Source organism: Oxyura jamaicensis, chromosome 4 (genome assembly GCF_011077185.1).
Source record: "Oxyura jamaicensis isolate SHBP4307 breed ruddy duck chromosome 4, BPBGC_Ojam_1.0, whole genome shotgun sequence".
In the NCBI taxonomy this organism is placed as follows: Eukaryota; Metazoa; Chordata; class Aves; order Anseriformes; family Anatidae; genus Oxyura; species Oxyura jamaicensis.
The window spans coordinates 33415577-33427374 of record NC_048896.1 but is presented as its reverse complement, the minus strand read 5'-3'; the positions used below and the strand labels follow the sequence as shown (position 1 = coordinate 33427374).

At 34.4% G+C, this 11798-nt stretch overlaps 1 long non-coding RNA gene across 1 annotated transcript; it reads right to left on the bottom strand.

The window, feature by feature from the left end:
* Positions 1-1385: 1385 nt before the first annotated feature.
* Positions 1386-4622, bottom strand: LOC118166939. Its single transcript, XR_004750824.1, has 3 exons — positions 4489-4622; positions 3080-3250; positions 1386-1630 (listed from the first exon to the last, which is right to left on the bottom strand). It is a non-coding gene; the product is annotated as an uncharacterized LOC118166939 (long non-coding RNA).
* Positions 4623-11798: the final 7176 nt, after the last annotated feature.

Genomic DNA, 11798 nt, shown 5'->3' with positions numbered 1-11798 from the left:
CATGGCAAAAAAAGTTTCCTATGAGCAGCTTACCTTTATTTAAAAAGATGAGATGTGATGTAGTCTTTAATTTGACTCCTAAATTAGGAGAAACACAAACATAAAAAATAGTGAAATATTAAAGAAACAGTATTAAATTATGTTCACTTGCCCACTGATGTTATGGACGTTGTAGATAATGCAGAGCCTGTCACAGTTGACACTCAGCTCCTTACCAGCCCATTTTAAGAGGTAATTTCTTCAGACAGTGAAATCCTCTCTGCATTGCTGGACAAGTTTTTCTCAGAATGCAATTAATACAATGGAAAAACACTTTGGGGATTTAAATTTGTGTGCTCATAGCTGAAAAGCATGTGACACAAATTAACCCCTTCACACGAAACGCATGTGGCTTCTGAGTTGTCCTGTGCCCAGAATGACGTTTCACATTTCCTTTCTGTACCCTTACAAGTCTGCCTTTCTTAATTCATGGACTTGACAATAAAGTTTAAGAAAACTATGTGATTTTTTTTTTAAAAAAACTGGAGCATATTTAATTTTTCTAAATCTTAAAATTCTTCCTATTCTTTTATGACTCTCAGCTGTTTAATCACCCTCAACTAAGTAGATGACTTGATATGGGCCCTAAGGGAAGTACACAGCTTTTCTGCAATCTTCTATATAAATAGTATAATATTGTTTTGATGATAAGATTATTTAATATTTCATGCCTGATGAAATGTAATGCTGCAACATGATAGTTGCTTTCCAGTGGGATGTCATAACCTAATAGTAAGTATTCAGCACCAGATTTTTTTTTTTCCCAGTGAGGGTTTCAAACAGAGTACTATAAATAACTGCCACAAAAACACATTCAGAAAAAAAAAAAAAAAAAAAAAAAAAGGAATTTAAAAATGACACCAGTTTCACAGATGATCTTTACATGATAACCAGGTAAAAGGGAACAAAATGGTGTCTATATTTACAGAGGAACCCCCAAAGACAGTAATTGCTTTGGGCCTGCCCCAGCTGCATACTAAGTATTTTTTTACTTGATCAGTTTTTGAAGGTGGTTTCACACCTCTTACAAAAGGGTACAGATATCTTGCTGTGGTTTGCAAAAGCTGAGCACCTGAAAATTTGGATGCTGGGCACTACATTGGGCACTACAATGTAGTGTCTGGGGTGACCTCAGGGAATCTGATGAATTATTTCAACTTCTGTTTACCTCCAGCCTGCTTAAAATCCGTTGTTTCTGGATAAGCACAAAATAGCTGAACACATGCTGCAAATGTTTTCCTTCAGTTAAAGAAGGAATTTCCTTTGAAAAGATGTCCAATTAGAAGTACCTTTTTACACTAGATGGGTTAGCAAGTAGGCAGTGCATCTGGGAGATACAGGTTGCCTGACCTGCATGGACTGTGTTTAATATATGAGGAAACACAGCAAGTTTTATAATAAGAAAGAGTACCAAATTTACTGATGAACATTTTCCATTCTAATGAAAATATTGCAAGCTGTAGCAAGAAACTACACTGATACTAAACAAAGTAGCCAAAGTAATAAAGCAATAAAAATTATCTGAGAGAGGTGTTGAAAGCGTGCAGATCACAGTATGACTCCAGTTGTCGTTATCATAACTGTGTGCCTCCTACAATGGTCCAGAAAAGCACAGAAACACTTGGGAAAACAAACAAGCATGACTACTAACCTTAGCTTTAACAAATCAGTTTAAACAAGTAATTTGAGAGTGCCAGTAGTGAAAGAGAAGCAAAAGGCACAGGATGCAAGCCCTTAGAGAAACTGGGCAAATTCCTGAGCCCCCTTTTCCCTGAGGTTGTGAGGTACTGCACAGAATGCAGCAATGAATGAATTACTCAGACATTCTCACAGCAGCACAGTTGAGACTAAAAACCTGTTTATTTTCTGATATGGGGATGAACAAAGAGCATCTGCATGCTTAAATTCAAAAATAAACTTTCACCTTGATGGTTATAAAATATGCTTAGCGAACCTCTTCCTAGCTTAAAACCCTTACCCACTAACAGCAACCAAGATTGTAGCTGAAAGCATAGAAGTCCTGTCCCTGTCCTCACTGATTTCCCCATTCACCATTTCTCCCAAAATACAACACTCCTAATAATTTCATTATTCTGAAATAATCTGTTCATTACCAGCAGTAGAGACTCTGGAAAATAAAATAAACAACTTTTATCTTGAATAAAATTTTTGAAATAAAGGTCATTATACTTGACCCTTTTTAAAATCATTTGAGATGCTAGGGGATTGTGAGCATTTTTATTATTATTATTATTGTTGTTGTTGTTGTTGTTTTGGTTTTGCTTATTAGGTACGAATATCACATTTAATAGATTTCCTTAATTTACTTATGTTCTAAAAAAGACACACAGACATACCCTCCACCAAAATAAATAAAAAAATAAAAAAATAAAAAAATCCAAAAGTAACCTTGACTTTCTGGAGGCTAAAATGACCAGTGCAAAAATTAGGAGCATTTATGTACATCATTGCAATGATTCTCTGTTTCAGAGCTTGGATGTAGAAAGAAACACAAAAAAAAGTTGTATCAAGCAACAAACAGATCAATAAGTTGTACCTGTTGTATCAAAAGAATCAATTCCAAGGGCGTGCTTTATTATCCCATTATATGGCAAACCAGTGGATGCCTACTGTCAATATAACCTGCTTCCAAAGAGAAAGGGAGACAAAATAGTCAATGCAGTGATGTTCTGCAGGGGCACAAGTGCTGACATAACACCCACACCCCCTGCATCCCCTACCTTGGAAGTTTTGAAATACTTAACTACAGATAGTTAAGCTGTAAAAGCTGTATTCCCAAATGAGAACTCTGCACTATATACTCTGCCTGCTCATTTTACTCTGAAAAACTTGCTTCTTTCAGCTCTTGGTAATTGTTGTCCTCTACATAAGATGCTCAATTCCTAACATGTCCTATCTTTGGTGACCGAGTTTCTCTTCTACTTTCTGGGGAACTATAAAGGGCTTTTGCTACTGGTCAAGGTTTTCCAGGTTGTCAGTATCTCAGCTGGACATATAAATATTAAAAAGTCACACTCACAAATCAAACAAGTTATGAATGATGTGGTTTTTCAGCGTTTTCATCTGTTACCTGTGCATCACTTTCAGTACTTTGTCAGTGTCATACTGATGTCTTAGATTCTCTGTGGATGGCCATGAAGTCTTACGTAGCACAATATTCATCTCTCTCTCTCTGCTCAAGAACAGATACCTAAGGAAGGTATAAGAAGAGAACAGGTTTGTGGTGGTGTGGTTTCTGCCACACTGTTTCCAGCAATCAGCAGTTCAGGAACTTCATTATTTTATTTCTTTTAGTTTGGTTAATCAGATTTGAAAGCTGGTAACCTATAAATCTCTTTGAAATCCTGTGAAATGTGGCAATTATCGTGGAATATCAATGTCAGCAAATAATTAACTCAGTTACCACTAAGCATAGCAAGTCATGATTTTCGTCCACTTTCTCAGTTGTGAACACCATCCATTTATGAGTAACCTGAGGCTACTACTGTCACATTTTATCTTTGCTGATTTATTCAATAGCTTGGGATGTACTGTGCTAAACAGATAAAATGTTTTGAAGAAAATGTTTTAAAAAAACATGGTTATATAACTGAGGGGGGTGGGGAAATTAAAAAAAAAAAAAAAAAAAAAAAGTACGAAGCCCTGAAAATGTGCAATTCACTAAGTTTGTCCACATCCACACTTAACTATCATCACACTAAAATATTTCAAACATCATGTAATAAAGAAATAAATGGAAAGGGGTACATATGGTATTTAAAAGGCTAGTGATGTTGCTTTCAGAAGTTTAGAAATTATGAGGTGAGCATAAGGCAAGCTGAAAAAAGAGAAGAGTTTGAAAAGTAGAGTTGATTGGAAAAGATGAAAATATCAAATTTTTATGTAGTTAATATCAACCCAAGAAAATTATTTCAGGAAAATATATTTTTATTGAGGAAAAAAGGTCCAGTTATAATTTAAAACAATAACAGAATATGTATGCAAATATATTGTGCTTTCATAAATATGTTAAAAAACTATGTTTCTGGAAATGTTTACATTATAATCTGTTTGCATTATCATTTATATTCAGCTATACTTTAGGAAGAAAAAAAAAAGAAAACTGCTTTAAATTATTCAGAACATAAGGTATAATAGAAAAAAGTCAAGTTCAAACACAGTTTTTAAGTATATACCATATTATCCACTTGCTGCTCATTTTTTTACATTCCTTCCTGTAATATTCTTACAGAGAAAAAAAAAATCAGACAACAAATGAGAATCATTCATAAACTCTTTTATTGACACACTGTTATAGGATACATTGCCCTTACTTGCCATATAGCAGACTCCTGCCCTACCCAGTAGATACTGGGTATCCCAGAGCCAAATATTCCTAAAATTCTTGCTTTGATAACAATTAATACAAACAAAAGATTTGTCACATACCTCATGTAACCTGCTTTGAACATTGAAGGTTGTTGAAAGAAAAGCCTTCACTGGATACTGCCTCTAGGCTCAACTTGTCCTATGGACACAAGTGATAACAGTACCACGGAGATGCTTCTTGAAGTGGAGGAAGAAAAAGTCTGAGACTCGGGAAGAACAAATCTTACCATTTATCAGTGTATAAAATTGCTATGGAGGATAGGGTTTTTGTGAAAGATGGAAAAGTTATATTTATAGTAGCAAGTTTAGTTGGGTGTGCTGTGTGTTTGTAGGGAAGGAATCCATTGGACTGGATTGAGAGGGGAGGTTTGCACTCAATAGAAACATGCAGGCAAGGACGGAGGTTGACAAAGGTTAGAGTTTTTTAAGGTGGTCACTTCCCTTTGCTACTGATCTTTTCCAGTGGCACCAGTTAGGGTTGCCACTATTTAGAGATGACAGAAATATCCTTCAGTGAAATTACAGTGAAGTTGTTTAGCTAAGTGCATATAGCAAAAGCTCTGTGAAGACTGTCTCACAACAAAACCATAAACTAAAAGACATTACACTTAAAAAAAATAATAAAATAAAAAAACAGTTATAGATTAGATTATTTTTATGTGCTAGGTACTTCCAAAAACTCTCTCTTTTTATTTTCTTCCAAACTACACTAGCTATAAGAAGAAGATAAAAACAAAAACTAAAACACCTGTCTTACTTCTTCTTCATTCTCACAACACCTACACAAAACTTTCATACACTTTGTTAGATTAAATTTTGAGCTAAGACAGTCATTGCAATCCATACCTCTCATCTTCAGTGCTTATAAATGTTCCCACAGTATTCATTTCTCCTCTGCTGAAATTAATAGTTTGCTTCCTTGGAAAAACAAAACAAACCAAACAAGCAAACAAACAAACAAAAACATAACTATGTGATCCGCTGTGAAAATCTGCAAATGTCATAGGTTAGAATTTCTGAGGATCTGAAACTGAGTACTTCAGCAAAGCTGAATACTGGCTACAATTGTTCTCTTCATGGCTTTCTATGCTTGCTGAATTTACTTTCCATTACCTCGTCCAGTCCCAGTCTAAGCTCACATAAACTCCTATAATTCATAGCATCTTGTACGAAGTTCCCAAAGTCCTTGTACTAGTGTTAGACCTGCTGCCTTCTACCTTAACTTGATACTCATTGATTTTTGTTGTCGAAGAGGTAATGAATACCGATATCGGCACGTGTAAGTCAGGATTTTATAAACCACTTTCATATCTTCAGCTAGTTGAAACTGAAAAACTCCCAGCTTACTTGTCATCCATAGAAGCTATTTCATATTGTACTGTATAACTTTTCAATTACATCTACACACAGTATTTAACATTTTAAGACCAGGAATAAATCACAGACAGACCCACTGACATGAAGATGTGGTGTCTGGGGGATTTTTTTGGTTTCTTTTCCTCTCATAATTACTATTATTTATTTATTTTTTAAACACATTAAAGACCATACTTCCCTTTCCTACTACATACAGGTTTATTGTGATTGAAATCTCTGTAATAGATGCTTGGAGTCCTTATACCACTGTACCATGAACAAGTCCCATATCACACACTAACAAATGTAAACAAAAAGCACCAGCTGAAAAACAAGTACTGAACAGACATATCACGTGAAATGGCTTCTCTATAATATAAATTCTAGGATAAAAAAATTGGCTGAAAAATATTTTTCATATATACTGGCACATATATATACACATACACACAGATATAAACACATACTGAAAACATGCAGGCAAGGATGCTGTTCTGTAACAAAACCTCCATGACTGTCATTTTGATTCTTCACATGTCTAACCTCTGGCAAAAATAATATTTTTTAAAAAGTGTACACATCTGATTATCTGTCTTGACTGATAAATGAGGGGGACAAAATATTACCAGATATAATTCCACTCACTGTCATGATTCTGTGCGGTGCACTCAATTTGACCTCACATGCATTAAAAATATCTCAGTACATTATTTTTGCAAGTTTACCAATATTTCAAGATTTCTGAAAAACTTAGAAATAAAGGCAAATGCTAAGGCAGGTGAGACAGTGAGGGAACATCCAATTAAGAATGTCAAAATGATTTAAAAGCTCTCCTTTCAACTGCTAGAACTACATAGATATTTGGAAACCCTGGCTGAAAATTTGTCTGGCCTTCTTCAAACCCATTATTAAACGTTATAGTTCTCTCTGACCTCACTCAGAATCCACCATGTTTTCATTTTCTCTTAATGCAAGTATATTTAAAGCTATTTTTTAAAACAGAATTTTCAGAGAGTATCTTAACATAAAAAAAAAAAAAACACAAACTGTCATTAAAGAAAACACACCACACTTTTTAATTTCCCTCAAATAATCTTAGTTCTTTTCCATATTTTTACTGTTTACAGTTGAAAGTGATGAACCTACTTTTAAAACACGGATTGAATAATGTATCTGCAAAATCAGAGAGGATTATTTCAAACAGACTTGACAAACCATGTTTGGTTGACTCAATATAGACTCAAAGTGTTCTGATGTTTGTGATGGGTTGAAATATTTCTTTCAAATCTTTGGATTTACAAAACAACACAGAATCAAATTATCATATCAGCTCAACAATCTCTGGTCTGTACAGGGAATAAAATAGTTTGTACACTTGTAATTCATTCAGATATTGTGAGATTTTTGTGCTTTGATATTACTCACCAGTACGTTGGTGGATATAGATTTATAACCTGTTGCAAGATTAAGGACTTCAAATGAAAATTTATAGATATAGTGTAATACCTAGGTAATTAAATGTTTTAATATGAGTATTGCTTATGAGAGAATATTTCCTGCTGATTAAAACAACAGCAACAACAAAAACTTACAAAATGTTTGTTTGTTTGTTTGTTTGTTTTTGATTGGAAGGCTACTGTATGAACTAGCCCTGTGCTTTTCTACTATGATAACACATTTCAAGCAAAAATGATCAGGCTAGATCCTTGGTACATAATATACTCTTGCAGAATTTTAAACTTCTGAGTTTGCAAAAGATGAAAAAAATCATGTAGCATTGTCTTTCATTATATATGAATATTATATGAACTATTTAGTAAAATAAATACAGTAGCTACAATTCTTGATTACCTGTATCTGCTTAATTATCTCAGTGATTATGAACAGTAGATATTTATTTAGGGCAGCCTGAAGATGTAGGTCATTTAATTATCTCAAAAAATCAGTTTTAAATGTTTCACTGATTTATGATATTGTTCCACATCCTCCAGATATTGTGTTAGGGATTGAACCACTTATTGATTGGTTCATAAACTCTTACAAAGAGCTTGGATTTATGGAGTGTCACCAGACAGACATTGAAGGCATATCTTTTAATCTGCCATTTCTTTTTGGGTGGTCTTGTGGTACTTGCAGTGCCCTGTGCCTCAGCTTCCCACCTCTGTGTAATGATTATTTTCTACTCTGTAAAGTGCTTTGAGATCTGCATATGAATGATTAAATTTTCAAAGGGTTATCTCATTTTCAGATAATTCTTAAATTCAAAATAAATACCTTTGCTCTTTTATCTGTAAAGTCATTTAGAAACTAGAGGTCAATAGCAGTGAAATGAATTAGCTTCTTTACTCAGAATAAAAAATGCCTCAACTCAATTAATAATAATAAGTTAAGAAACAACAACAAAAACAAACCAACCAACTAACCAACCAAAACCAAAACCAAAACCAAACAAAAACAAATAAACACAAGAACAAAAGAAAACAGGTTGAGGCAAGAATACCCAGCCTGGAATTTTGCTAGGACTGAGACTGATATGTCTATGTGCACAAAAAATTCTTTTTTCTAACACCAAATAAGCTGGATCTTTATGTTCGATGTCTTAGGAAAAGACAGCAAATTTGTCTGCAGAGCAATGACAATGATTCAGAGCTAAAGGAGGTATAAGAGTTTATCTGCTGCTACTAGATCACCCTGTGAGATAGCACATCTTTCATCTAACTATTGACCTGGCTTTATCCTGTTTTATTAGTTTAGACAGGAACGGTTACAAGATGAAAGCTTTCAGATAAAAATTATGTACAAAAATAAGACCCTGCAAACTGTGGAGGTGTCTAATCCATCAAATCTCTAACAGGCAAGTTTTTGAATGACAAGCTAGGCATATAAAGTTTGTGAATTATGATTTAGTTCTAGTAAGTGATTAATTAATTAATTAATTAATTAAGCATAAAGGTCTTCTGCTGAACAAGTCTAGATGCTTTATAGAAGTATGACTTAATATGATGGAAACAATGAAACTGGTTTTAAGAAGACAAGGTCTGCTTTTTCATTTTGCTTTTTGTTTTACCACCAGCAAAATAGAGTGAAAAGTAGCAGGAATACTCTTTTTGTCTGTATTCATCTGTGTGTACAGTAATCACTGACCTAAAAAAACCTACTGTAACATATGCTGCAGGAAAAGCTTCAAGCAACCTCAGCATCACTATGCAAATTTCAGTAAAACATCTGTTAAGTAAGACTACATTATGGAAGTGATGATTAACATGATATCAATACTATTTTTATTGGGAAAAAAAAAAATATTTTGAATGTATTTTCTTTGTGATCCTGTATGTTTATAGTGCAAACTGCTCTTACCTTCTACTCTGCCACAAAATTGTAGAGTAGGATAAAATAGTTCCCATTCCACCTATTTACATAATTAGGAGTTGCTGATGAGATATTTTTCATTTCCACATGAGTGATGTAAGGGCTGGAAACTTGTTCTGTGATTTTCTTGTACAGATATACTCTGCAGTTCTGTAAAAGCTGTTTGGAAGGATAGCCAACTGTGTATAAATCCCAAAAAATTTTTGTTCACTTACAAACACATACTAAATTATCTGATATCATTACTCTTATTTTAAAATGCAGGTGTCAAACCCCCCAAAATGTACTTTCTCCTAAAACAACAAAATTTGAGGAGTAACTTTAAAAAAAATAAATAAATTAAAAATAATTTTGTACATATAAAGCATTTTTTTCTGATGCCTTCAGATTTGGCTTTCTGCAAAGGCTGAGTCTGTACTAACAGCAATATGCTTTCAATCTATATTCATAGGCCATAAAATTTTCAAATTACCAGGACTTAAGGAGTGAGTATTAAAAACTAATAAACTAACAAAATAAAGGAAAGGTAGCTACCATGTTAAAACATTTGAGCACAAGTACATGGCTAAGCCAAAATTGCCTAATCTAACCTTATTTGGTCTAGGCAAGGCTAGCATAGCAGTGCTTAGTAGAATTAAGATGCATTTCAGTTAAAACAAGACAGAGTATTCATATAACTGATCCTTTTGTGTGAGTACTTAATCACTAAAATTGTGGCCCAGTCGGAACTGAAATAGGAAATGGAAGCCAAGTGACAAAGCTGCATTTTGTGCTTCCTTCCCCCCAGATATCTGCAGAGATGCTGAAAGACTAACAGGAGTCTGGAGTAGCTATGGGCTGCTCTAAGAGTCCAGGGCATATCTGCATGGATGGGCTCAGGACAGATTTCTCTGTCCTTGCATCCATGCCAGATCTAATTCTGGAACTGGCAAAGCAGGAGGGAAGAGCACTTACAAAGTGCAGGAGGCATCTGTCTCACTTCTCCTGTGTCACCAGCTCTCTCATCACTCCTACTGAGTACAAGAAGCCTTTCTGAAACCTTGCTGCCTTTGCTGCAAGCTTGAGTGAAAACTCCTGGGTTGGCAAGCACCAAGCTCATGTTCCCTGTGAGGCTCTACAGATGAAAATTCAAATGATAAAATATATAGATAAAAAATACAAGTTGAAAAGTTCCTTAGGTATAATTACATTATATGATTAAATTAAAAACAAGCAGATCAGCAACACTGTCCCCATCTGACACTTCACAAACAATTTTTCATTTCCCCCACTGCAGATATTTTTCATCTCTTTTCTTTCAAAACCTCCTTGACCTTCCCATAAAAACCCTTTTGAGGCTTTCTGACCTGCTGCTGCTGTTGCATAGCCTAAGGTGACTTCCTGAGCCTTGGTTACACTGAACTTCAGCTTTCACAACCCTCCTTTATGTGTTACAATACCCTTGCTGACTAGAAGAGCTCTTTGAGAGTCCCTGTTGCTGCTTTCAGCAAAGGTGAGAGAGACTGAAAGATGCAGTTGTGGCAGGGTGAGTTCACAGGTCTCTACTAGCTTCACCTTTTAGTTTTCCACATCATGCATAGTTACAGCTAGAGAGCTTATTCCTGTATCTTTTCACTTCATCACTGACACTCATCATGTCTGTATGAAAAACGCGTTCCACTCCAGCCAAAAACTCATCTTTACTTTTCCATTAGAAGTAGATTCCAATTTATGTACTAGTTACTTATTCAAGACAAATTATTCCGGCCTACATTTGTTCCATAGAATTAATGTTGTTGTTCTCTGTTTCTCTTTCCCCAACATTTTCTACTGTCTTTATCAATTTCCAAAAACCTTTTTTTTTCAAAAATTTTCAGAAATGTATATTTTTTAACCAGAAATAATTTCCCTAAGAGACACTTACTCCTCATAAATAACACTACACCTGTGAATGTGTCTCACTGCCAATAGAGGATCCTACTCAAGCAAAACAATTCAAAGTTTGGAAACAAAATGTTAGGCATACACAAAAAAGAGTGATATCAAAAACACAGACTAGCACTAAGTGGAGAAACAAATGCTTCTATAAAATGTTAGGAAGTACTGTTTAGTGTGGCAGCTGGCAAATATATTATTCTAATTAAAACCCTATTTTTGGTTTTGTTTATTCTGGAGTGCCTATGGATAATGGTGAATCCAGTCCCATTTTCCAAAATACAAGATAGAATAATAGATATCTCCCCTCCCCATGACTTTAAAAATGTTTTATCCATAAGAAAACAAAAGTATTTAATAGTCATTATTCCAGCTGTCAAATAACTATCAGAAAAGGTCTAGGACAGAAACATATGAATTAAATATCAGTTTCCCTCAGAGAGGAATATGATCTGGAAAACATCGATTAGCCTGGTTAGGTATTCCACCTTATGTAAATTAGTCTACTGAAAGCATATCTATAGAATTTCATTCAGGTAGGTATAAACAATAGAAAAAAGCAATTCAAATTATTTTAATTAAAGGCAGTAATATGTTTGTTAATACTTAATATTAGAGCTATATATGGAGCTTGAGTGGTTGGTTTTTTATGATCATATATAATAGCATATGCTATCTCTTGGTGCTGAGGTAAACGTCTTATCATTTCAAAGGAAAGAACACAGCGAAGA